Source organism: Mastigoproctus giganteus, chromosome 7 (assembly GCF_048544385.1).
Source record: "Mastigoproctus giganteus isolate SK-2022 chromosome 7, ASM4854438v1, whole genome shotgun sequence".
Taxonomy (NCBI): Eukaryota; Metazoa; Arthropoda; class Arachnida; order Uropygi; family Thelyphonidae; genus Mastigoproctus; species Mastigoproctus giganteus.
The window spans coordinates 176,348,774-176,370,193 of NC_143581.1; the positions used below are offsets into that span (position 1 = coordinate 176,348,774).

At 37.6% G+C, this 21,420-nt stretch overlaps 1 protein-coding gene across 2 annotated transcripts in view; it reads right to left on the reverse strand.

The window, feature by feature from the left end:
• LOC150083354 (uncharacterized) overlaps positions 1-21,420 on the reverse strand; it is a 376,181-nt gene that overhangs the window by 181,956 nt on the left and 172,805 nt on the right. For both annotated transcript variants that reach the window (XM_090377987.1, XM_090377988.1), the window contains exon 2: positions 1,548-1,641. The gene's annotated coding sequence lies outside the window, so the exon portion shown is untranslated. The remainder of the gene's footprint in view (positions 1-1,547; positions 1,642-21,420) is intronic.

Below are 21,420 nucleotides of genomic sequence, written 5' to 3' on the forward strand. Positions count from 1 at the left end.
TATTTACATTCCTACAGAATGAATTCTGTAATGAACTTTAGGAGAATATAATCTTTAGACAATTTATAAACACCAGCTGCTCAGTGCAAAATATTCTTTAATGTCTTCCTTGATTTGTAAACCCAAATAAAATGTTAACAATATGCCGTGCATTAAAGAGTATATTGTTATGCACATTAAAATTAGTTTATTCAGTTACATATGAGAAAAAAAAAGTTTAGGGACTGATTTGTGTGTGAAAAAAAGTTTGGGGACTAATTTGTATCTTGAAATTTCAGTATCTCAGTTCTGCGTTGTAACATGTTCGGAAATTTATCTACATATTAGCATGAACCACTTGTCTATTTACAGTCAGTCTGAATTAGTACATATTAAATATAAGGTGTTTTGTGTGTTTCTTCACATTTTAAAATGATTGATTTTTACCAAGAAATGAATTCGTATCATATTTTGTTTAAAATTACAGAAAAGCATAACAGAAATCCATGAAATGTCAAAAACATCTTTCAGAGAAGATGCGATGTATCATTTGAAGACCTTTCAGTGGTTCACAAAGTTTGAAGAGGGCCACTTGTCCATCGAATGTGATTTTCACTGTGGCTGCATTTCAACTTCAAAAACCAACGATTCAGTCGCTCCTGTTTGCAATCTGACTAGGAGCAAGTGATGTTAATAATCTGCAATTTGATTTGGATTTGTGTGTCATGGTCACCAAGTACAATTGTTTCCTGTGAAGTTTCCAGGAACAAATGTCCCAGGGAAGGAGTGGAGGGGGAACTATAATAATCCACTGTAGTTTCACTGGTAACCAGTAAATGAGATGAGGCTGAAGTAACCATGATTTGAGATTCCCAATAGCAGAAAAGACACTATTTTCCTGTAAAAAACTTTTGCTCTTTCAAAACAGCTGTCCTTTGTTACAATCAGTTCAATTTCATACCATACCATGTCATTGGCCATATGATTCAATGGCTGCTAACATGATTTGCACTATGCTTCTTGAATAATTTAAACTTCTTGTGCTTAATTCAATACACTTAAGTTGCCTCTGCAATTTCCATAAAATGGAATAAATTCACAATTCCCACAAAATCATAATAACACTAAAAACATGCTAATGCACAGTGAATAACTAAAATAGTGAAAATACACCCAATCACAAGACAAAAAATGCACTAAACACACAAAGACAATCATGCACAGAAAATTAATTTAATGGTATAGGAATTCAACAGAGTGCCAGTCATTAAGCAGAGCATGTTGGGAATAAATAACATAATAATCAGATGCCCTTAGCATTGGGACATTGAAGATTGTTGATGTCACTGCCCTGTGAGTGCAGCTCTGATATCTGAGTACCATTTCTATGCTTAATGGTTGTATGTTTCACATAAGTCAACTGAGAAGACTAGTTTCTAAAAAGGTTCAAAATTATAACTGGAATATTTTATATGGCATGAAAATTTTTTAAAATATCTAGTCAAAAATGTACTGTTTTCCACCTTTCTCCTTTCATAAGGATAATGAAATACAAAATTAATGCTTACATTTGTATTTCCACCAACACACACAAAAGTTGCTGGATAGAATGGCCGACACACTACAGTAGCAAATCATATATATTCATCATTTTCGCTTTGCCTGTGGAAAATGTTAATCTTATTAGTATATTATATAATATAAAAAAGTATCACATAATTCATAAATGTTTAAACATATCTGCAAAATGATGTTTTAGTTTCAAAACTGCTACATTTGAGGTTACCATCAAAGATTAATGATACTCAAGATATGCAATAAGTATGCACAGTCATACATGTATAAACAAGCATGCATATGTAATTTGTGTGTTCAGTAGGGTGTATCAATAGTTTGTCTGCAGGTTGCAGGCTTGTGAAAAAGTAGTCTTTTTACATGGTTTTACTTACCCCATAAGTAACTAGCTTTTATCAGTTTTTGATATCAACCTTGGATTATCCTTCTTTTAAATAAATTGCAATGCACTTCTCTTTGGGGAAGAAATGTACTGTTTATTTTGAAGTAGCTCAGCACATAGCAACTCACTGATAATCAAAAGTTCAGCCACTTATGAGGTTAGATTCATCAGGTAGCTTCCTCTAGATCAGAGGTCCCCAAACTTTTATACCTTGAGCCTCCTTAGAATTTTTCATAAATTCCATGGGGGCCCCCAAGTTCTAGAAAAAGTGCAAATAAACAGATCTGACCTAAAATTTAGTTATGAATATACATACTTTTATAAATTAATATATACTTTGATACATTTAATCTCAAAGAAATAAAATATGAATAATAGAAATAAATAAAAAATACTTCATACCTGGATTATTGGGATGGTTTGTCCATATTTTGTTAAAAAATGTGCTTCATGAAAACAAGTGCTCCCCTACCAAAAGACCAAGAGTGCTTGGGGGGGGGGGACCACACACTTTGGGAATCTCTGCTCTAAATGAGCAACTCTCAGCTTATCCAAAAGTAAGGACCATTTTTCAAATGAACATACTTTACATAAACCACCAATATCTTTTACAATAATTTTCCAGGTAGTCTTCTGAAATATGGACAATCAAATGTCCATATTTCATGATGTGCCATCAAAAACATATCACAAATGTGTTTTGATGGCATGTGGCATGTCACAAATAAACTGAGGATTCATGTGTAATTTTGTGAGTTAACTGTTTCACTTCTGCCCATTTTATGGGCATAGCAGCAGTCCCCATGATCAAAGAACACCCTTCCCAGTTCTTTCAAAAGTTTTGAATTTCTTCAGCTATAGTGATAACTGATGTTACCACTGTATACTGCATTGTTTGCTCTCTGTTTCAAATTGCCTGTGCTCTGTCTTATCCACAGTCATTACATGACCCAAAAAGTCATTTCCTTCTATGTAAAGTTCTGCAGACAAACATTTCTTTTTGTCATTGAGATACTTGTAAACCCACTTCATGCAAACCTTCCTATACTGAAATCTGCCATGGATAATGATGTAGGCAGACTCATGACTGATATCCAATTTCCTAGATGCATCAACTGTTGTATATCAACTGTAATATGTTGATGATGTTTGCTAAGATAATGTTTTCTTCTGTGATAACTGTATGAGCTTGTCCTTAGCACAAGTTGTCCCCCAGTTTGGTACTGATTTGTCCATTTGTTCATTCCTGGACACTGTGTACAGTTCAACATATGCCTCATACAATTTCTACTAGAGAGATTCTAACCATGGTAAGAGACTAAATAAAATTATAATGATGAACCAGTCACCATGAACAATATTTTCTCTACTGCTGAGCATCACTGCTAATGAACACAGAGCATACATTGTACCCTATTATTCAATAAAAGGGTTACTGCCAATCCCTCAGTCTATATCCATGGTGGTGCATAATTTAAATATAGCTAATCAAAATCTTATTTTCATTTGAATTGCCCTCATAAAACAGCATTTTTTTAAACCATAAAATGAATTTTTTTTCCTAGTAAATTTTTTCTAAAATTTACCTGTTTCTTATAATCTGAAGGCATGTTTGGTGTGCAGTGATACTTTTATCTCTAGCCATGGAGAGAGAAAATATAATCAAATTTTCCAGGTAGTCTTCTGAAAGTATTATTATTCAGCGAAATTTGAATTGGTCACACATTCTTTTAGCGTGTGAACAATTCAAATCACAAGTAATGGAGCAACAAAGAGAATAGTTACTTAACAGTTCTTAACAATGATTAGTTAAGAGTTGGTTGTAATTACAGGATACCTGAAGCAACTGCAACCATTGGATATTTCAAGAAAGTAAGGGTTTATGCATGAGGAATGGCTCAAATGGAGGCATCAAATCATGATTTGGTACTGTTGGAAAGAATGAAGAAATCAACAATGTAAAAGATGCACAAACAGGTGAAAAATCTGTAGGAATTGTGAAACGTAGAGTTGCCATCTTTCAAGAAATGTAGCATCACCAATGCCACTGAAGATGATACACTCTTTGAAGAAAGTGAAAATTAAGACCATAACATAAGTAATGACAAATGTGACAATAAGTTTATGGCTTTCTACAAGTAAAAGCTTCATTCTACATTGACATTTTCTTTAGTAAGCACCTGTGAATCGACATTTCAAATACGTACGATGACGTTTTTTTTTTCAGAAATTTTCTTCTCAAGTAAGGGCGCATTTTGTCATTCATAAAATACAGTAATTCAATCAACCTCTCTCCCAGAACTCCAAGAAGCAATTAAGCAAAGTAAATGGAGGAAATTCTCTGAAGAAAAAATCCAAGCTGCAGTAAAACAATCACCATCAAAATTTACAAAAAAAAAAAGTGATGCAAGTGTAATTGTGAAATACAGAGATATAGGTCTCAAACACTGGATACAATGTACACATGGATATAAACTTCAAAACTTGGAAAAAACAAAAATAAATTAAAAATCCCTCAGTGAAACTAACCTGGTGGTGAAACTACCAGGTTACCAGCATGGGGAAACAGTCAGCGAGCCTGACGATTGATGAAGTATGGTAGTTTTAGATCACGTGGTAGCCACTTGAACTTCTTGCAGGGGAGAGAAGAATTTATAGTTTTGCCACTGTCTTTTAGAAGAATAGCATTAGCATTAGTAGAGGCATTTGATGCAAGAAAGCAAGCTTATGCAGCATCAGCCAAAAAAAAAAAATAAATAAATAAATAAAAAATAACCACTTCCACTTCACCCCTCTGTTCATTCGAAATACCTGTCCAGCTGAGCCTTAAACTTATTTAGGCTATCAACTTCCACGACAAGGGATGGAAGTCTGTTCCACCAACCAACCACCAGCTGGCTAAAGGCAAATTTCCTCACGCTATCCTACATCTGTCTTTCCTCAATTTGAATTTATGCCCTCTCGTATGATATGATGGCCTTTGAATAGGCTACTTATACATTGATTCAATTTTCACGTTAAAAGGTACAGGAAACACTAAAATCTACTACTGAAATACATATAGCTATAGAAAGTTTTTAACTAAGTTCAAGAAATATTCTATGAAATACGAGTAGGCATTCTAAACCAACTGTTATCAACAATCACTAGCCTTTGTAAAAATAATAGATAGCCATAAAGGCCTTGCAGTACTTAAAATGCACAAATATAAACTAAAATAAACTGAAGATTGGAAGAACACAATTATAAACTTCCCCAAACAGATTTCTGATGTAATATCACAGATAGGAACTGAGGGCACCAAATGAAGAAGTAAATAGATGATGTGAACCTGGAAATTGTGTTGATCTTACCATTCCTTATCGAGTAATGCTTGGAGCACAGTTTCAAAAAAAAAAAAAAAAAAAAGAAAGGATGTCCCCAAATTTGAATGTTAAATTTAAATTGGCACCTGGTGTCTGTTTAGAAGTGATTTTAGGAAAGGCATCCTCCCCATTCCGCACAACTACACACACAAAAAAAATAAAATAACCCATTTATGTACACAGATTTCTTTCGGAGTGAGGCTATTGAATCACAGCTGGGTTAAAAACCTCCCAAAAATCAAAACATATGCTGAAAATTTGGTATCAATCTGATTATTTCTTCTCAAGTGGATGTCATTCATTTGAAACTTGTACTTATTGGGAATAGATGTTAAGTCAATAAACATTTCATTATGATTGTTTGCTTTAAATACTTTTAACCTGAAATGTTTTATAAAACTGAATGTTATAAAACAGTTTTTTAATCCTGAAAATGTCAACAATTATTTCCTGCTGTGTAGTAAATAATTTTACCAGCACCTAATAAAATTAATAAAGCACACTTACGAAAAACAAAAAGAAAAATGTATCTTCAACGTAAAATTTTCATGTAAACTATTCTGTGTCTATTTTTTGGGGCACCTTCATTAAAAAACAGTATATTCTGGTCACCTACAGTTGAAAGAAATTGGATGGACTGGGGAAGGGTCATTAACTAATACAAAACCTTCCCAAGCCTAATAGAACATAAACTGAAATTTTGATGTCGTTCATGAGTAATAAAACGATATGCACCCAATAAGGACATATACATACACATACTCAATATATTCACTCAATTTCTTTATTCGCTTTTTTGTTTATTATTTTTTTTAAAATAGCAATATTTCTCACCTATTTATTCAAACTTGACGAAAGAAATTTCCTATTATCCTCAAAAGCACAAATACCGTATATTCTGCAGTAGAAATCTTTATAAAGCACTGAAAAGTCGCTGAAAATTTTATGGTCAACACAGGGGTGTGCTGCAAATTTGTTATTTGCATTCTCTCAATATAAACTTTTATAAAAAAAAAAATTAAATTAAAAAGTAGACAATGATTCTTAATGCGCATTTTATTGTAATACAACACTACGCGAATGCGAAAGATTTCTTTTTATGGATAATACTGAAAAGGAGTCAGCTTATACGGCGAAAACATAATTAAGCACAAATTTTCAAGGAGATAAAGAGAATGCGGCATTCAGGATACGTTATGTGACTGAACTATCACGCTGCCTGCATTACGCACAGAAAACAACAACAGATTGCTTCAGCCATGAGCGATACAAATAATAACGCTTTAGTTTTTGCACTCCGATATAAATTCATTTATACAGGGCCCATTTAAGCACTTTCGAGAGGTAGGGCATTATTATAACAATGTGATTCGTCAAGCAGCAGATATGTATAATACTGTATTTTTGTTTTTCTTGTGTGTCTTACCCTTTTTAGAAACAGACTTAAATGTGTTAATAGGACTATATAACATGACACAAGGTGATATCACCTGAACTGATGGAGAACCGTTGAAAGGATGTAAATTGGCTGACCATATGGATCTCTAGGCTCTTTAATGTGTCTCTGACGTGGCATCACAAAGCTAAGGAAACAATTCCAGGATACAGGAACATGTCACCGTAGGAAAGACAAAGAGCGTCAATGGACAACGGGGAAAGACGACAATATCTGGTCTTAACAGCCAAACGCAACAGAAAAATACAAGCTTAAACAAATGCGACGCTATTTGAGTTAAAGGAACTCTTCTTAAACAAATGGGCCTCTATTTGGGCTAGAGGAACTCAAAATTGCAGATTTTCTGCGATTTGAGTTTCACTGACTCAAATCCCACAAGAGTTTATTGTAGAATACTAAACATCTGCCAGGAAACCGAATAAAAGTGTAAAGTGTGTTAGCTGTCTAACGGCACCAGGGGGTTCCCCCATCTCCGCGTTGTGTACTCTGTTCGTGAAGCACAATACTCTGTGGAGGCCAGAGATTTAAAAGTGTGTGGGACATGGTTATGTTGTGTAGTGTTATGTTCTGTCCTTTCTCTGACTATTTAGCCTAGTGGGACCTACCGTTGTCCACACTAAGCCACGAGGAGGCAGGTCAGGTACACCCAATAGATAGATTATTTTGGTACTCTGGCAGGTCCTGCCACCTAGTTTCCGAAGATTTCAGTGGCAATGGCCTTTGAAAAAAAAAAAAAAAAAATGGGGCTGAACGCTGGAAGTCAGAAAAGGCCCAAATGGAATTTAAGCTTATGTGCGATTAAATTTTTGGCTTTGCTAAATTGTGCAACATTAAGTTTAAGGCGTACTCGGTCAGTTTAGTTAGAGTAATGGGGGAAGACTGAGACTGGAGGGACAGGCCATTAATATGGGAACTATAGGGAAGGCGTCCCCAGAAAAGTCAGTGGAGACTGGATAATGGAGTCAAGTTCTGTTCTCTTATGAGTTCAAGGATCAGACTAGGTAGCGATTTTCGATGGTGTTGCATCTGTATAGAGCATGCGCGATATAATCCCACCAACGTATGGAAAAATAACATACTGCTCAATGGAATAAAGATGCAATCTTAAGAGTCCTATATGAGACTGCTATGGAGTGCAATCTGTCTTCAAGTTCCTTTTTATAGATAACGCACCTCACTATAAGACACAAATGGATAATGAATTTCAGGAAAGCGAGGACACCCAGTTAATGGAATGACTTATCAGATCTTCAGACCTGTGTCCCAAAGAACACCTCAGCGATGCTTTGGAAAAGTGAATTGCACAAATTTACTTTTCATTATTATCTTCCCAAAAGAGCCCTACATGTGATAAAATGTGTTCTCAAAGAGAAATTTATTGCTTATTGACCTGAATACCGTTGTTAGCAGCATGAATGTTTGCTGCGACAGTTGCATAGCAGTGAGGGATGATTACCTCTTCCCCCAATGTTTGTCCTTCTGTAACCCCTTTATTCATGGTATAAAATCAGCATTATTTTCGTGAGTTGATCACTCTTTTATATGTATGTTCATTGTACTTTTGGTTTTTAGAGTTATTCATTTGTATGCTTACACAAAATTTTACTAATTCTTGACAGGTGGTGATGATATTGTCTAAAGATATGTAACTTTCTTAACTTTTGCGCATGAGTGTACTTGTAAAGTACACTTATGTATGTTCGTTACACTGGTATCGAAAATAATTCAAAAAAATTAAAGCGTGTGTATCCTGTACGCACGAAATATGTTTTATGTGAAAACATCCTTAGCTTGGAAGAGGTTAGCGAAATCCAATTGTAGAATAGTATGACGTCAAAATCATACTTCCTGCAATTAATACTGCAGGCAGTAGCGGATTAAGGTCGGTTGAGGCCCCGGGCGCATAAGAAAATATTAGGCCCCTTAAAAAAAAAAGAGAGACAGGGAAAATAAAAATACATGTTAACTATTTTTTTAAATAAATAAAAAATATTATACTATTAATGTTTTATTTCCAATAAAATTTGAATATAATATATGTATAATATAATTAATAATAGCATAATAATAATCACAAAGTTTTGAAATAATAGTTGAACGTATTAGTTCAACTAATTTGTTGGGGTTTTGCGTGGGCCCTTCAGAAGTCGGGACCCAGGGCGCGCGCCCGGTGCGCCCGCCGTTAAATCCGCCTCTGACTGCAGGAGGTGTGACTGTCACGTCACAATCATATTGCATTCAAAGTTTTGTTTCATTATTAATAAACTTCTACTTTTGCTTACTTTTATTTATTTTTGATGTGAAAACATCTATAGTGGCACCAAACAATGGAATGTAACGGAAATACAAAATGTTGTGGTCAAATGTTACTATTGTTACAATCATACTTCCTGCAGTTACTACTGCTTCTGGCAGCAGTAACAATTAGCATGTAACAACTCAACTCTCAGGACGGATTTTCATGAAATTTATATTTGGACCTTTTGGAAAGATTTGTTGAGCATTCCAAATATCGTTAAAATCGGACTAATAGAAATGCTACAATTATTATTTCTTTATCCGTCAGGCGCCTCCGTACCCAGGAGCAGCAGTGCGTAGCACACGCTTCTTGATTAGACCGGGGTTCGAGCCCATGACCACCAAATACGGAGGATGCGGAAAGGTCAGGGAATGAACACCGCATATCCCCGGAGCAATATGGCCTTAGTTGCTAAAGCTCCTAAAAACCAAATAACAACAACAACCTTTATATGTCCGTCTGCATGTAATAACTCTTCCCAGTGGATGAATTTTAAGGAAATTTTAGATTTCGCTCTGTAAGAAAGATTTGTCGACCCTTCCTATGTTTCATTAAACTACGAAATATGTTTTATGTGAAAACATATTTCGGAAGAGGTTAGCGAAATCCAATTGTAGAATAGTATGACGTCAAAATCATACTTCCTGCAATTAATACTGCAGGCAGTAGCGGATTAAGGTCGGTTGAGGCCCCGGGCGCATAAGAAAATATTAGGCCCCTTAAAAAACAAAAGAGAGACAGGGAAAATAAAAATACATGTTAACTATTTTTTTAAATAAATAAAAAATATTATACTATTAATGTTTTATAGATTTCCAGCAATTATTATTTTCTTTCTTTCTTTCTTTCTTTCTTTTTTTTTTTTTGGTATATACAGTATATCACATGGGCTATAAATAGGGCTCACAATACCGGTCAAAATCTTAATACCGGTATTTCGGCATTTTTAATTTATGAAACTGGGATACCGGTATTCCAAAAAAAAAACACTTTTCGCTATAAATTTTGATGACAATTAGGTGCAATAAAGTAAGGAAAAAACAATTATTTGAATGCACGTTTTAAATCAAACTTTTATTACAATAATAAATAATCTAGCAAAAATTATGAAACATACAGTTATTCTAAAAACAAAAATATAAGCATCCACACTACCTGTCCGAATAAAGTGAGCTCTTAAGAAACTCAATAGTGTTTTCGTTTAAACTGGATCTAGTTTTGGTACATATTTATTAATTAGCGGCAGAAAACGTCCTTTTGGATTGTGTGCTGTTTGGTGTTTTGTACTGAGATAGTCGTAGACGAGTTGCAGTTTACCCCTCCCCCCTTATTCTTCAAAACATCTTATTTCCTTTTTATAAAAAATATTTCCTTTTTGACTTTTTATGGCACTATATCCGTATTAGCAAAAAAAGGGACTGACGGTTAAGCTTGGTGAGGAAACCAAATCTAAGTTGTGTGGGGGGTTATTTATTTATTTATTAATTTTTATTTTCTTGTGCCTTAGTATCGTCATCAGTGGCCATTGTTATGATTTTCGTACAGCACCTCCCCGCAAGCACTAAGCCCTACAAGCTACCTGACTGCGTTAAAAAATGAGAATTTCCAGGAGCTGAGGGATATTCCAACCCCTCACACACACGAGTATATATATATATTATATATGATATATATATACAGTATTATATATTATGTATGATATATATATTATATGTGAGCTGTCAGTTTCTCAAGAGAAATGACACAAATATAAAACAAAAGTCATTTATCATACAAATCTACTTACAATACATAACTGGTGTTCATTTAAATCTAAAACTATTCATTTTTCTCATTTAATCTGTTAATACATTTCCATAAAATTTCTCTCAATTAACATCTCAACTCTCTACAGCTTCAAACACTAAATTAATTCAATGTTAATCACTTCCTCATATTTCTCTTAATCACCAATATCAATTCTCTTCACAACAGCAATCCATAGGTCGCTAACTTAATGCTAAGTTGTTGTTATTTGGTTTGTAGGAGCATTAGCAACTAAGGCCATATTGCTCCAGGATATGCGGTGGTCATTCCCTGACCTTTCCGCATCCTCCGTATTAGGTGGTGACGGGCTCGAACCCCGGTCTAATCAAGAAGAGTGTGCTACGCACTGCTACTCCTTCCCACCTTGCTATAACTTAATGCTAACAATTCCATATAATCTCTCTTAATTTAGCAATATAAATTTTCTTTACAACTTCAACCAATAAACCAACTCAATACTAAACATTTCCTTATTTTTTGTTTCTTCAATTTCAACCTTACTCTAAAATAATCTCCCACTTTATCTAAGTACCATTTCCAAAACAACACAGTTCAGAGGACTTACTTTCCTTCCCTTTCACGATAGGATTCCATCCACGGAGTGCGGTGCTTTCTCTCTCACTTCTTAGTTAAACTCTGCACCTCTGCTGTATAGCTCTTCCAGTACTGTCTTATTTCGGGATTTCGAGAAGAGTTCTCTGTTAATACAGAAGGAAATTACCACAGCAGTAGTAGAAGCCAGGGCACTATCTGACTGGCTTGTTATTCAACTTACGGATTAATTTCTACCACAGGAACATGCCCGGCGGAACCCTTCACTATATAGCTGGACATTCCCAGAACTGAACCCGAACTGAACCCAGAACTACTTCTGGAAGTCTGCAACCCCTCCGAACAACAACCACAAACTCCTCTTTTGGTGCGAGCACCTTATTTTTTTCCTTCTCCTTTATTGATTTATTGAATCGATTGCAAGTTACAATCGCCCCCTGTACTACTTTTTTTATATGCAAGCTTATGTGCAAACCCCAGAGGGTTTACACACATTTACGTATCTTCCCCCATATAATTTAAACCTGACCCAATCACGGTGTTATTCTTTAATCTCACTCTTCTTCCCTTGGTGGGAAAACAGAATATTTTTCCCACACAACGAAACGCTTTCATCTTTTACCTCAAGATCACCTGTTCACAATACCTGTGAACTGCTCCATACAGACACCCTTTCCCAAAATGCACTAAGTGTCGCATCCTCAAGTAGCGGTGTAATGAAGGGATTAAACTATTGTTCAGAAGCTTTTAATTTTAACCCTTCCGCACCTGCCTTACAATATTCCTTAACTGCACTACTAGGCCTACTGCTACTAATGGAAATATTTCCGTAATGATGTTTTCGTTATTCCTTAAGCGCATTACTTCCACACACACTATACTTACTAAGAGAAATATATTTGTAAGATTTTGTCTTACAGTTTCATGACGGTTTCAGTTGCATTTGTACTGTGTATAACAATCCTTCATTTGCAAATTCAGCAGTATTATTGATTTATTGTTGTCGATTTTATAACCTTTATTTGAATAAATCATAAACAATAATTTTTTTTTAAATTATAAATTAGTACTAATTGTCTGCGATACCCGCGCAGACAGACAGCGCCCACAGCAAGCATAAAACCAAAAATCAGAGAATAGGGGAATATTGGAACACACTGAAGCAGAACCTCGTCGCACTCAGCAAGAGACTACGTCGATACAAAGAGAGTTCCCAGAGAAAAATAAACAACCTAATCTTCGATGAGGACCAAAGAGCCTTCTACAGGAGTCTTGGGGAAGACGGGAAACGGACCACCCGAGCAGAAGACCATCGAGGAGTTCTGGGATAAACATATGGCGCAGTGAAGTAAGACATAACAGCCGAGCCACCTGGATAGAACTAGAAAGGAAGAAAACCAAGGACGTACAAGAGATGAGAGAGTGGGAGATTCGGGAGGAAGAAATAAACTCCCATAACTGGCGAAACCCAGGAATAGATAACGTCCACAAATACTGGTACAAGAAGTTCACTTGCACACACAAGCACCTAGCAAGGCAGTTCACCCGAATGGTAAGGCATCCAGAGACAATTCCAAAGTTTCTCACTCAAGGAATCACATACTTGACACCTACAGACCAAGATACAAGAAATCCGGCGAAATGCAAGCCAATCACCTGTCTCTCAACGATGTACAAGATCCTGACCAGCTGCATAATGAAGAAGACATCAGACCACTTGGAGAGCCAGAACATAATGGCTGAACAACAGAAAGGATGCAAGGAGCAATTAACCTTAGATGCTGCAGTTATAGAGCAAGCCTACAAGAAGCGGCGCAACCTGTACACGGCCTACATCGATTACCGCAAGGCCTTTGATTCCCTGCCTCATAGCTGGCTAATAGAGATGCTGAAGATCTACAAAGTCAATCCGACAGTGACAAAATGCCCAGAAGAAACGATGGCGAATGGAGTGCCATCATTAAGATCGAGAACATCACAACCAGACCGATCCCCATCAGGAGCGGAATCTTTCAGGGAGATGCCCTGAGCCCATTGTAGTTCTGTCTAGCACTAAATCCGCTATCCACCATGCTCAACAGCAGCAAGTATTGATATAATCTCAAAGGAATGAAGGAAAAACCTGTACACCCTCACCCACCTGATGTACATGGATGAAACGAAGTTCTACACAGCAACCGAGAAGCAGCTCCAGATCACCGAAGAATTCGGCAATGATATCAGGATGGAATTTGGTCTAGACCAGGGATGGCCAACGAGTCGATCGCGGATTTAATTTCGGTCGATCACGAGGAATTTTAAATATACAGTCATCCCTCGATTTGTGCACCTTGTGCAATGAAATTTTTGAGATGATAGATCGCGGCACATTTTGAAGGAAAAAAAGTAGATTGCATCACAAATTAAGTTGGCTGCACCTGGTCTAGACAAATGCAAGATCCACGGATTGCATCAGGAGAAATTAGTCGGCCGAAACTACGATCTGCAGACTGGTAAAGAGATCGTAGCCACGACAGAGGGAGAGAATCACAAATACCTGGGAATAATGCAGGCTCTCAGCAGTTACAGCACAAGGAAATCAAGGCCTGCCTGACTGAAAAATACTACCAGAGACTCAGAAGCCTGCTGAAAGCAAAGCTGAATGGAGGAAACACAGTTAAAGCCATAAATACCTATGCAGTCCCAGTGCTAACATACTCCTTCGGGATCATAGATTGGACTAACACCGAGCTGGTGGATATCATGAGAAGACAAGGACAATGATGACAAAGAGCCATCAACACCACCCGAAGTCAGCCGTGGAGAGACTGACAATAGCTCGGTAAGAGGGAGGAAGGCGCCTAATAGACCTCGTCGAGCAACAGAAAACAGCGATAGCTAACCTGAAGGATTACTTCTAGAAAAAAGCCGCAGCACTCTTATCATAAAGAAAATAGAAAACGGCATACCCTTACTCAACCTGAGCGAGGAGTCCCCTCCCGCCCAGGCGGTACAAACGAAGCAAGAAAGATGGGCAAAGAAGACACTCTATGGCACACACTACAATGACCTCCATCAAGACCACATATTCACCCCGTGGAGGTAGACCAGATACACCAATCTTTAAAATAAGTATTCTGGCAGATCCTGCCACCTAATTTCCTGAGATTTCAGTGGCTAGGACCTAAAAAAAAAAATAAATAAATAAAATTTTTTAAAAAATAAATAAAAATAAAAATAAATATATAAAAAATAAAAAAAAATTGAGAAATAATCGCGTGGTGGTAGCGCTAGGATTGTGAGGCCGAAAATTGTGGGGGAGCGAATCTAATTTGGATGTGTGGATTTTCGCTTGCGTGCAGGTAGAGTGGGAGGAAGACTGAAGGCTGTGGGGGGGCGACAGACAGAAGAATGGAGTCGATAGGGAGGGTGACTCCAATATTTGGTGGGGCATGGGCAGAAGGGAAAGTGTGGGTGGCAAGGAGGAGAGGAGACAGAAGGATCGTCACCTCCCCGCTGGCCAGGGAGAGGGAAGAAAAAGTGGGCCAGGCAAGAGCGCCGGCTGAGATCGCCAATAAGGCTAGTGTGCAGAGAAGCTCTGCAGTTTCTTCAGTCGGTGGAATGTCATTTCTGGGATATTGTCCCGTCCGAGGTTTCCAAAAGTCAGTTATTTAGTCCAGTCAGTTGGGTGTGCATTTTTGATTTTATTTTGGTCCTTCTGCTATGAGATCGGATCCCTGCAGGTTTGATTTGTTCTAGTGTTCTTTAGTGGTGTCAAATTGTTTTTCAGATTATGGGCAGCTTTGATGGGTACTTGCATTCTATTCATTGCGGTGGTTGCCGCTCACGAGTGGGACGCTCTTCCCCGGGACGGAAGGATTCATGCTCGCTGTCCAAGGCCAGGTCAACACCAGACACTAGAAAATACATCACCAAGGAGCCCGGAGTGTCAGATGACACATCTCGACGATGCCACCTGGCTTTAGAAACGATCCAACACATCACTGCGGGATGCAAGGTGATCACCCAGACTGAGTACATTCGTAGCCACGACCAGGTAGCCAGGATAATACACCAGAAGCTAGCAAGGAAATGCCAGTTAATTAAAGAAAGTGTGCCGTATTACAAGTACAAACTCCAAGAAGTACCAGAAACCGCAACCCACAAATTGTATTGGGACCGCGCCATAATAACGGATCCCGTGAGCCACCAAATACGGAGGATGAGGAAAGGTCAGGGAATGACCACCGCATATACCGGAGCAATATGGCCTTAGTTGCTAATGCTCCTAAAAACCAAATAACAACATAATAACGGATAGGACAATCCCGTAAAAATAGACTGGACATAACCCTTGTCGACAAGAAGGGAAAGGCTACCTATCTGATTGACATATCGGCACCCAACACTGGAAACGTCCAGAAAACGCATGAGAAAAAAAAATCAGGAAGTACACGAACCTAAGCCAGGAGCTCAAAGAGATGTGGCCTATTCAAAAAGTAATGGCCATCCCGATCATCGTATCAACCACCGGTATGGTGTCAAAGACCCTGCATAACAGCCCAGCAACAATAGGTCTTAAAGAAAAGACCTACAAAGAACTCCAGAAGGTCGCAATCCTGAACACCTGTAGGGGAGTCAGAGTTCCTCCACCAACAGTAACACCAGACATAACAACCATCCTGTGCACTTAGTAGCAATACCCGTCACGGGATGGAACCCCAGTTAGGGAGAAATAATAATAATAAGCGCTATTTCAAAAACGATTTGACAGTATTCCATAAGGTACATACTTTTCTTGATATCACAGATTTTATAGTCACCTTAACTGTTTGACACGATTGTATATAATGGCTAGCTGGTAACCGAACTTCAGAATAAAAATATAGCTGTTAAATATCTGAATGATTTAAACATAGTTGAACAAGCTAGCAAAAAAGGATGAAATATGCATTTTGCAGTTGCTAAGCAGATGCTTTGTCAAAGAATTCGTTAAAATATTAACAGATTCTTTGAGATGTTGTTACAGCATCCTTGAGGTAGAACATACTGAACGTGCCAGTCGAAATTCAGTGTATAATAATGCAGGAGTAGGTCCAATTAAAAACTACTGTACAATTATTTCCTCGCTTATACCTGAGGTAAAACAAACATTCGTCACAATTGTACGACAAAATTTTAACTGATAATTTAAGTAATACGCTTATCGTTGAAAACAGAATACAAAATTGAAAAGCAGCATTTGCAAGGGCTTTTTCAAAAAGATAAGCGAAAGCTCGTTCGAGGCAATGGCTTAATACGAGAACATGGCGTGGTTCTCTCATATTGTGAGGATATAATGGGTTGTCTCAATGCTCATGAAAAATAAGCAACGCCTCCCCGAAGAGAAGCACAATGGCAGTTATTTGTAATGCAGCACAAACTCCCAAAAGCCCTTAGAGCGGAGTTTAGTTTACACAAACTCAATAATTAGTACAGTATTAAATAAAGGGTGGTAAGTATATTAGGCTAGGTGAGTTGTTTGTAGTGGTGTTATTCAGTCGGTTTCAGCAGTTTCTGGAAACTGGATGTAAAAAAAAAAAGAAGTTAAACATGAAAAATGATTTACAAATAATAGTTAGCGAAGTCGATGACAAATATATGCTATGGTGAGCAGCATTTTACACCAAGTGATCATATCCACTGTGCCACCCGCAAAGATGTATGTGTATGATAGGTTTAAAACCTGCGGCTCAATTTCGAAGGAAACAGCTTTTAATAAAATATAGTTGCTTTAAGCGCCAATGCGCAGTATGTTTTTTTTTTTTTTTTTTTTTTTGTGATTGCAAACAAATTTCTCGTGTCACTGACGGGATTCCAACTTAAAATCTTTTTCACGCAGTGTGGGAGGAGGGTGATTGTGACCTCCGAGCTACACACGAGTAAACGCAAAATGGGGTTTAAGAGGAAAACTTCCTGATTAAAACCCTATTTTTCCGGCCCAGACGGCCAACTAAATAATATTATTACTTTATTAATTAGTTTGAGAAAGGCAAGTTTACGTGGGTCAAAGTATAAGCAGCTTCTAACAGTGCACATTGATATAATATGATATCGTGATCAAGTGATAAAACTTAAAGATTAACATATCGGTATTACCAATATTTAATCTGTATATTTAATCACCTGATCACGATATTACATGATCAAGTGACTGAATTTTTATCGGCTTTTTCACACCGTGGCCGAGTTGGTTGGCCTCTGGCAAGAGTTGAGCGATTTTCATCCCCTGAAACCAATTTTTCATCTAGTAAAACAGGCAACCCGATAATAGAATACAATCAATTTATGGTTGTTTTTGTTGTTGTAGGGTTTTAGGAACATCAGCGACTAAAGCCATATTGCTCCGTGTATATCGGCTGTAAATTGCGTGTGTTCTCAGGTCGATTTTCTGTTTGCGGGACGAAAAACTCGAGTTTCCGGGAGAAAAAAACCATGCTACCCGCGCCTGAGATCGACTAACTCAACCACGTTGTTAAACGTGGTTGAGTTATTCCGCATGCCCAAAAAATTTTATATGTGCCATAGGTTCACCACCCCTGCTCTAGGAATGTCTAACGTGCCTAGATATAAATGCGGCCGGCCTATGTGGTGACCAACATATGGCCCGCGAATTATACACTACTGAGTTAAATTAATTGCATTTTACTGCCCACTGAAATATGGTTTAGGTTACAACGTAAAACATTGAATGGGCACTGAAATAAGAACACCCACCCTAATGGGAGCAAATGGCCTGTACAATGATAGGTGCTTCAGGCTGTGCATTTCGTCACTGATTGGTCTTTTAAGTCGGTGATGTTTCCAATGGACTCGACGAGTCCATTGGAAACGTCAATGTCTAACTAAGCATATTTCAACGCTTATGAAGATGACGCACTTGCAACAGATCTGTATCCATCTTCTGACTACATACAATTTACCGATGAGAATACTTCCACGGTATGCAATTCAACTTTCCGGGTTATATTTCATTTATCAAAAAGACTTTTTTCTCAGACTGAACATTACATTGAAATTGTATGCACTAACGGCAATTTCGCACTAGCTACTTTTCGTGGCAGTGACTCCAAATTCATTTTATATGAACTGCAGCGCTTCAATGTCTTATAATGGTGTGGGTACATGAAGTGCAGAACTTCAATATCTTGTAATGGAGCAAGAATTAGCACTGTAAGTATATGTACAGTATTGTGATTAGTGGCGGGGATGCCAGGAAAGCTGGCTGGTATCGCCTAATACAATAAATAAAAAAATGTACGAGAATAAAAGTTTGGCGCAGTAAATGCGACCAAGCGGCCAGACACAACAACAGAACACACACATAATACACACAAACCTACGTCGTCACATGAGTGGCCCATTTGTAGTGATACTGTTCTTCACAGAGATACGAGGCCCAGTTGAACTGACATTCTAGGAGCCGCCCTTCACAAAAACACATGTCCACAGTCGATGCGATCAATGTGTGACAAGCATGGGAAGAGGCAACCGTATGCAGACTTTCAGGATGACATCATTATTGGTGCAAAGTGTAAAGGTATATCCATCCCTGATACAATACATCCAGTGTGCTGTTCCCTACCTGTCATAGTGTGAATGTACCAAGAATAGCAAATAAGGAACAAAACAACCAGCTTGCACAAAGCTTGTGGTGCTAAACCTATGGTGGATGAAAGACATAGAGACAACTGCTGCAGTTCGTACGGACCAACAAGACACTCAGAGTGATTGCGGCGAAACTGAATGCAGAGTACAATGTGGACCAGTCGAATGCACTTTGCATAAGCCCTGTTCGATGCACTCTCCATTGGAAGGATATCAGAGCAGAAGGCCAACTCTGCATCACCTGTATGTTATCACTGTGTTTGCTGATGACTACTTGATACGAATACCAAACAGTCGAGTTCTCTCAGAGAGATTCCTTCCTGCCCAAATGCTATCAGCTATCCAAGTCTCGGACTGACGAGCATGACAAGCCCGTCAGTCCGGAGCTTGGATAATTTTTGTTCATCGCAAACTTCTTAATGTTTGCGATGAACAAAAATTACCGTCGCAAGATTCTACCCTCAGAGGGACTCAACAACACTGCTGCCTCTGCAAAGTTCCGGAATATCCCGATCGGCGTACACAACTTCTTGAAGTTACTTAGTTCTGTTTAATTTTTTGATTATTTTTTTTCTCTCATTGTTATTTTCTGGTATTAAATGTTATTTTTTCTCTCATTTTAAGCTCATTTCTCATGTTTCCTATCTGTTAAACCTTTAGCCATGGCCGTGATGCGAATATACGTATACTGCATTTTATAAACAATTGGCACATCTTTGATAACAAATAATAAACAAGCCTTTAATACATAAAAATGAAACGCTTACAGGTATTCTGTGCGGCTATATCACTCAGCGAAGTGAAATTTTTATTGTAGTACGTTTTATTTTATTTTACACACACATAACAGAAACAATTCAGTAACAGCGTCTGTTAGATTTGTAACTTATAATTCATAATTATAATTAAAAAATCAACTATAAATATTACAATAACGTAAATATATATGAAAAAATCATATAAATCAGCGCAGTGAGTTAAGAGGTCGTACACCTTTGTGGCAGCGTACGGGTTGTTCGATTTCGTAATGTACATGTCACTTCGCATACATCAACTCCAGAACCATAGCAAGCACTAATATATCAAAATCCATGAACTGTTATTCAGGGATTTTGTTATAATAGCACTGGTTGATATATTAAGATTAAAATTCCGGCGGGACGTAACAGGACAGGTGAAAATGCAGACTCATGGCAACTCTAATATCATGCGTATTTTAACCAAAGTAGCCAATGTGTTAAATATCCCCCGAAAGCACACCGCAATATGTGTTAACGTATTCTATCTCAACTAACTTCATTTTCATTTATAATCTTTTACATTTTCCTCAACACGGCTTCAACTTATCTCAATTGCTCTAATGTCACTGTACAATTTCTTCTGTTTTACATGTGATATCTGTGCGTGATTCGGCGCTGATATCCCTTGCCAAAAATTATCGTAACAGGGGACTGGTATCGTTGTTGTCAGTGATTTCACGAAACATTTTAAACCATATTGCTCCAGTCTGTTAGTCTGTACAAGAACGTTGCCAATTTGCACGTTGTGTAGGTTAAAAAACCAGGAATAACTCACTTAAAAAAAAAAAAAAAAAACTGTACTCCTTTCTCCGCCTGAGATCGGCTATCACTCCAATAGAAAACGATGAAGTTCCTCTTGTTTCTGATGGATTTTGAACCCAGACTTATGCAAACGGTGACAGAGTTGGCAATAGCACAAAAACTATACTGTCACGGAGGACCGGGGGTCTGGTGTCAGTGGAAAAACTACCATATCTGAGGGTACGCCACCAAGGAGAAGAGAGAGGGGGGGAGTCGAGGACCCGACAGTTTGATTCGGTATGTGGCCCAAAATCTTTCTAAAAACTTTTGATCCTACTAATAATCAATCATAATCTCTCACAGACTGATTCCATTTTATTTCAAGTTCATTTCTACTGCATGCGCTCGCTATAGTTATACCGTCTCAACTGGCATCTGCACCCCTTGAAAGGATACCGGGTGATAACCACACTTGTAACTTTTTTCTAAATGAAAAGAGGTATAGCACAATCAACTAGCATTCATTCAGGATTCAATCCGAACTCGGCAAAATGACTTCTTTCTTTTCCCTTTTTCTTTTTTACTCTCTCTCTCTCTACAAAGTGTTCCAAATAATTGATTGTAGAGATAATTCCTTCTTCATATGTATTTCCTAAAAAAGTTAAAACCAGCTGAAATTTAAATGAAATATTAGCAAGTTTTTTCCCGTTTTACCAACCTGCAACCCATCCTCAGAAACGGTGATCCCAATTATTCGTGTTTGGATCATAGTTAAAAACAGTTAGTAGCGCAGATACGAAAATAGTCGATTTTCATCGTGGATGAAGCTGAAAATTATA